Source organism: Coregonus clupeaformis, chromosome 17, assembly GCF_020615455.1.
Source record: "Coregonus clupeaformis isolate EN_2021a chromosome 17, ASM2061545v1, whole genome shotgun sequence".
In the NCBI taxonomy this organism is placed as follows: domain Eukaryota; kingdom Metazoa; phylum Chordata; class Actinopteri; order Salmoniformes; family Salmonidae; genus Coregonus; species Coregonus clupeaformis.
In genome coordinates, this window is record NC_059208.1 from 49430379 (window position 1) to 49436378 (window position 6000).

Below are 6000 nucleotides of genomic sequence, written 5' to 3' on the forward strand. Positions count from 1 at the left end.
GGCGCCAATCGGTCCCGGTGGACCACCACCTTCCTGCTCCGTGGGGGAACCTCCACCCGGTACGTCACCTCCCCCACTCTCTCTATCACCAGGCACGGCCCCACCCAGGCACTGTCCAGCTTTGGGCACCGCCCCTTCTTGTGCGTGGGGTTGTGAAGCCACACGCGTTCTCCCGCTCCAAAGTGCCTCCCCCTAGCGCGTGAGTCATAGTGGCGCTTTTGGCGCATTCCTGCGTTCTCGAGTTGCTCTCTTGCGAAGGTGTGAGCCGCTTCTAACCGGTTCTGCAGACGACGGTCATAGTTCGGGCCAGGCAAAACCCCGTCGTCGTTATCAGGAGGGTGGCCAAACGTCAGTTCGGCTGGGGTGCGCAACTCACGACCTAACATTAGTAGCGCTGGGGAGCACGCAGTCGATTCTTGAACAGCCGACCTACATGCCATAAGAATAAACGGGAAGTGGGTGTCCCAATCTCTCTGGTGTTTTGAGGTAACGATAGCCAGCTGTTGTGCTAATGTTCTGTTAAATCTTTCCACCAGCCCATCACTCTGGGGGTGAAGCGGAGTAGTGCGCGTCTTCTCCGCGCCTAACCGTCTACACAACTCTGAGAACACCCGTGACTCAAAGTTTCTCCCCTGGTCGCTGTGTATAGACTGTGGCACCCCAAACCGACTGATTATTCCCCCTACCAACGCATCAGCTACTGTTTCTGCCTCCTGGTCTGGGAGAGCGTAATCCTCTGGACACTTGGTGAAGTAGTCCATAACCGTTAGAAGCCACCTGTTGCCGCTGTCTGTGGTTGGAAACGGTCCAACTATGTCTTCCCCCAGTCTCTCCATGGGCTCCCCTACTGGGAATTGTTGTAGGAGGGCGTGTGACTGACCTGGAGTTCCTTAGCAGCACACTCGTCGCACTGCCTGCAAAAGTCCTCCACATCCCTCCTGTGCCTGGCCCAATAGAAGCCTTTACGTACGCGCTTTAACGTTTTGGAGACCCCAAAATGCCCTGCGCCTACTCCCCCGTGAAGCTGCTGTAACACGGTCCCTTGCAGCCTTTTGGGAACCACTACCTGCCACGTAATTTCTCCAGTAGCTGGCTTTTTCCACCCCCTCTGGAGCACTCCCTCAGCCACTCTAAGGACTGAGAATTTAGCCCACAGTCCTTTGGTGACTGGTGATAGAGGGGCTACTTCCCCCCACGGCGGTCGTCTTCTCTCTTCCACCCACCCCAGCACAGGACGCAGCTCTGCGTCCTCCTCCTGGCGACGCCTCCACTCCCCGACGTCCACAGCCTCAAGCTCCCGGCACTCTGTCACCCTCAGCTGACTCACCCTGGCGGTGACTCCCTCCTCCATGCACAGTTCCCTCTCTCGCTCCACCCATTTGGCGCAGTACCCACAGCCGTCCTCAGCACACGGGCGGCGGGACAAGGCGTCTGCATTGCTGTGGCGAAGGCCGGCCCTGTGCTCCACCTGGAAGTCGTAGGGTTGCAGCTCCTCCAACCAGCGGGCGATCTGACCCTCTGGCTCCTTGAAGGAGAGAAGCCACTGCAGGGCGGAGTGATCCGTCCGCACCACAAACGGCAGGCCCCCCAGGTAGTACTTGAAATGGCGTACTGCTGCCACGACAGCCAAAAGTTCTCTCCTTGTCACGCAGTAGCGTTTTTCAGCCTTATCAAAAGTTCTGCTGTAATAAGCTACTACGTGCTCCCCGTCAGAACCACGCTGAGCCAGCACAGCCCCCAAGCCCTCATTGCTTGCGTCGGTGTCCAGGATAAACGGACGGTTCGGGTCTGGTGGGGACAGGACAGGGGCCTCCACCAGGGCACGTTTGAGGGCCTCAAACGCCCGCTGGTGCTCTTCGGTCCACTGAAAAACAGTGTCCTTCTTGAGAAGGTGGTTCAAAGGAGCTGCTATCCCCGCAAACCCTTTCACAAACCTACGATAGTAGGATGCCAGACCCAGGAAGCTCTTAACCTCTTTTTTCCCCCTTGGAACTGGCCACCCCCTCACAGCCTCCACTTTGTCTGGCATCGTGCTGATGCCCTCACCACCCAGCTGATGACCCAGGAACGCCACCTCCCTTTGCATGAAATGGCACTTTTCCGGGTGTAATTTTAGCCCCGCCCCGAGATCCTCTCCAGCACTCGCCTAAGTGCCCCCAGTGCCCCCTCAAATGATGTGCCGTGCACCAATATGTCGTCTAGGTACACGACACACTCGTCTCTCGGAACCCCCGCCAGCACTCTGTCCATGAGCCTCTCAAAGGTGGCAGGAGCATTACAAAGCCCGAAGCACAGCACTTTGAACTGCCAATGGCCCCTATCCGTGGAGAAGGCAGTTTTTTCCCGTGCCCCAGGCGAGAGGGGCACCTGCCAGTAGCCACTGCGCAGATCAAGGGAAGAGAACCACGAGGACCCTCTGACGTGGTCTAGCGACTCATCGATCCTCGGTATGGGGTAAGAGTCTTTAGTGGTGACAGAATTTAGGCCCCTGTAGTCCGCACAAAACCTAAGTTTACCCCCCTTTCTTAGGCACCATGACGACCGGCGCGGACCATGGGCTATCTGATGGCTCAATGAAATCAGCCCGCAACATGTCAGCAATAGCTGTGGCTGCTGCTTCCTCTTGGCAAGGGGAATGCGACGAGCCGAATTTTAATGGGTTGGTTGTCCCCAGTGTCGATGTCGTGCTGAACCAGGTGCGTTTGCCCTACCTCATCTTCCCCCCAGCGAAGCTATCTTTAAAGTCAAACAGCAGCTGCTTTAACTGTCTCTGTTGTCTCTCATCCAGACCTTGACAGTTTTTCAGCCACACAGCCTCAACGGCGTCGATAACTTCCTCCTTCCCCCGTCGGGCTGATGGGGTGAAGGAGCCAGTGTGTTTTGGGCTACTGGGCTGCCTGTGCTTGCACCATTATGGGGAGTGAAGGTCGTTGCCGCCGGAGACAGCAGCTGGGATGGCACAACGACCAAAGGGAGCAGCCGGGACGACCAGTGGAGTTTCGGCAAGCTTGGAGGAAGACGGAGAGACAGCCCTGCCCCCTGCTGACCCTCCCGAGGCGACATTCCCACTGTGGGCCCCCCGACAGCCTCAAAGTGCCCGAAGCTAAGTCCAACTGAGCCCCACAGTTTTTCAAAAAGTCCATTCCCAGTATACAGGGGTCCTGTACCGCTGCTACCCACACCGGACACCCCACAGTTCTCCCCCCACAGTCACAGACAACCGACACTTCCCTAACATGGGGGCTAGCTCCCCCGTGACAGTCCGTAGCTGGACAAGGGTCGGCTCCACCCGCACCCCAACAGGTAGTATGTCTGGTCTCACCAGGGTTACTGTAGAGCCCGTGTCGACCAGGGCCAAACATTCCACCCCCTCTACCTTGACGAGGACATTGCAGAAGTCCCCAATGGTGGTATGTCCCACCACAACTACCGGACTAGGAAACACGGTGGCAGCTACACCCTGGGGAAGCAGGTCCCCACCCTCTTGCCTGCGCTGCTGGGTACCTCTTCTGCTTACTGTGGGTTCGGGGGCGGAGGGGTGGGCCCGCGCTGCCCCCTGCGCGAGAACCCGCTGTCGTTTCCCTGGTGACGGGAGAATCTGCCACACTCCCGCTGAATGTGGCCAGGCTGGCCACAACCCCAGCAGACAATGGAAGTTGAGCTGACACTGCGATGTTGTCTGGAGCCCCTCTCAATGACAAGTGAAGCGGTCTTGACTAACCCGCCCAACTCGTCGACCCACTCTGGTTTGGTGACCCCCGGCACCCCGGCCGCCGCTGCTCTCACCTCTGGTTGACTGGCAACCTCCACTCTCACTCCCTCACCCCAGATCAGCTCCCTCTTCCTGGCTATCTCCACTGCAGCCCGCAGAGATGCTGGGTCCGACATCTGAACATGCTTACCCAGTTCGGTGGGGGAGAGCGCTCTAATAAAACTGTCCCGTGCCAGCTCGTCTTGCACCCAAATCGGCATAGTTGCATAAGCCCGCCTGGTCAGGCTCAGAATATCACTTGCCAACGTCTTTAATGATTCCCCCTGAAGTCTCTTTTTGTTACTCAGTTCAATCCGCAGCATGTTGGGCTGTGCATCGCTGCCGAAACGGCCCCCCAATGCCTCCACTAGCGCACCGTAGTCGCCCCTCTCGTCCGGGGCTAGCGTTAGCAGGCATTCCGACGCCTCCTCTGCCAGGCTCAGGGCAAGCTGTAACCCTTTCATCTCGTCAGACCACCTCCCGGCTCTAGCCAACAACTCGAATTGAGTGAAAAAAACGTCCCATTTACCTTGTCCATTGAACTTTGGAAGTTTAGCCGCTACCGTGGCTAATGGCAATAGGGCGCTGTCATCTCTGTTTACATAAGGAGGCCCAGCCATTTCCGCACGCGGTGACGTCGATATCTCCGTCGCCGTGACGTCTGTTCTGGTCGAGCGGTTTGAAGGAAAACCCGCCCGTTCTGCCATCTTGCTGACTGACAATTTAACTTCCGCCATGTGGCTCTCCAGCTCGTCTACAGCCGTCGTCGCCTGACCCTCCCGACCGGGTACACCCGAGCCCACAACGGACACTTTGTCCGACTCTTCCTTAATTTTCCGCCTCGCCCCGATCATCATGACCGTAGATGCGAGTCACGCTAAAGCTAACCACGGCCTATACTGAAACAGCTAACTCGCCTAATCTCGATCTATCCCGTCGTTCGAAAGCACTTCTGACACCAATGTAATGACCCAGCTGGGTCATAAAGTAAAAGAGAGACGGGCACCAGGTGTACAGGCAGAACACAGGTTTATTCCTGAATGGGCTATTGTTCAGGCCACAGCCCACGCCGCTAAACCTCGAACATACACAAATATAACATGTTAAGTCAAGGGTCCCGAACAGAAGAGAGAGAGATGAGACCGTAACCCCTATTTAAGCATTCCAAAACCCCGCGGGATTACCCATCATACCCCCAACCTTTCCATCTGTCCTGGCATATTTAACCCCTGCTAGCACCCATGAGAACGATAACACACCCACGAACACAGAACACAATACCGGGTCGTTACACATAGTAAACATGATTGATACTTTGTAATCCAGATGCATGCCTGAATAGTGAATATAGTCAATGCAGTGTGAAACTGTTCTTTAATGTGTGTATGTATATTATTTTTTAAGAAAGTGTCTGAGTCACGCCACCAATATAATAGGATAAGAGACAGAGGCCCCACCTAGAGAAGCGCACGTAGCCCTTGTAAGGAAACAATGTGTGGCACTTGGACTTTGGAAGATGGTGGTGGTGTGGCACTGAAAGATGTTAATCATGTACATATAAGGGAGTAACTGTGTAGGTTGTATAAACATGACTATTCATTGATTATGTGTAAAGGGAGAGCTCAGAGTCGGCTTTGTTGCGCTATAATAAAGTCTGTTCTGAATTCACAAGCTCCGGTTTTTTGAGAGATACTTTTGAGTTAAATATTTCTACCACACCGCGGGCCGCTAGTTGGGGAACCCTGCTTTACTATAATGCTTTTAAGCCTAATTTAAAAATGCTTAATTCTCTCATCCTCATTGCAAAATGTGTATAATAGCATGAGATTAGCTATAAAACTGCACATTTCTCTCTTTGCCCCATGACATAATGTGTAGAATGGTAGGAAGGTAGCTGTTTTCCCCCAAAGAAAATCTGGAGTGGCGCCTGAGACGGCGTTCTCCACCACCATCAACAAAACAGAATTTCTCGTGGAAGAATGGTGTTGCATCCCTCCAATAGAGTGCCAGACACTTGTAGACTATATGCCAAGACGCAGTGAAGCTGTTCTGGTGGCCAAATAATGGAAACACTTGAGTAAATTAGGGTTCTGGCGGCTCGGTTATGGTGTTGGGTGCATTTTCCTGGCATGGTTTAGGTCCACTCAACCCCTTAGAGGGCAAAGTAAACTACAAAAAATACACAGCCATTCTGAGTGATCACCTTCAACCTATGGTGAATAATTTCTATCCTGATGGGAGTGGTTTCT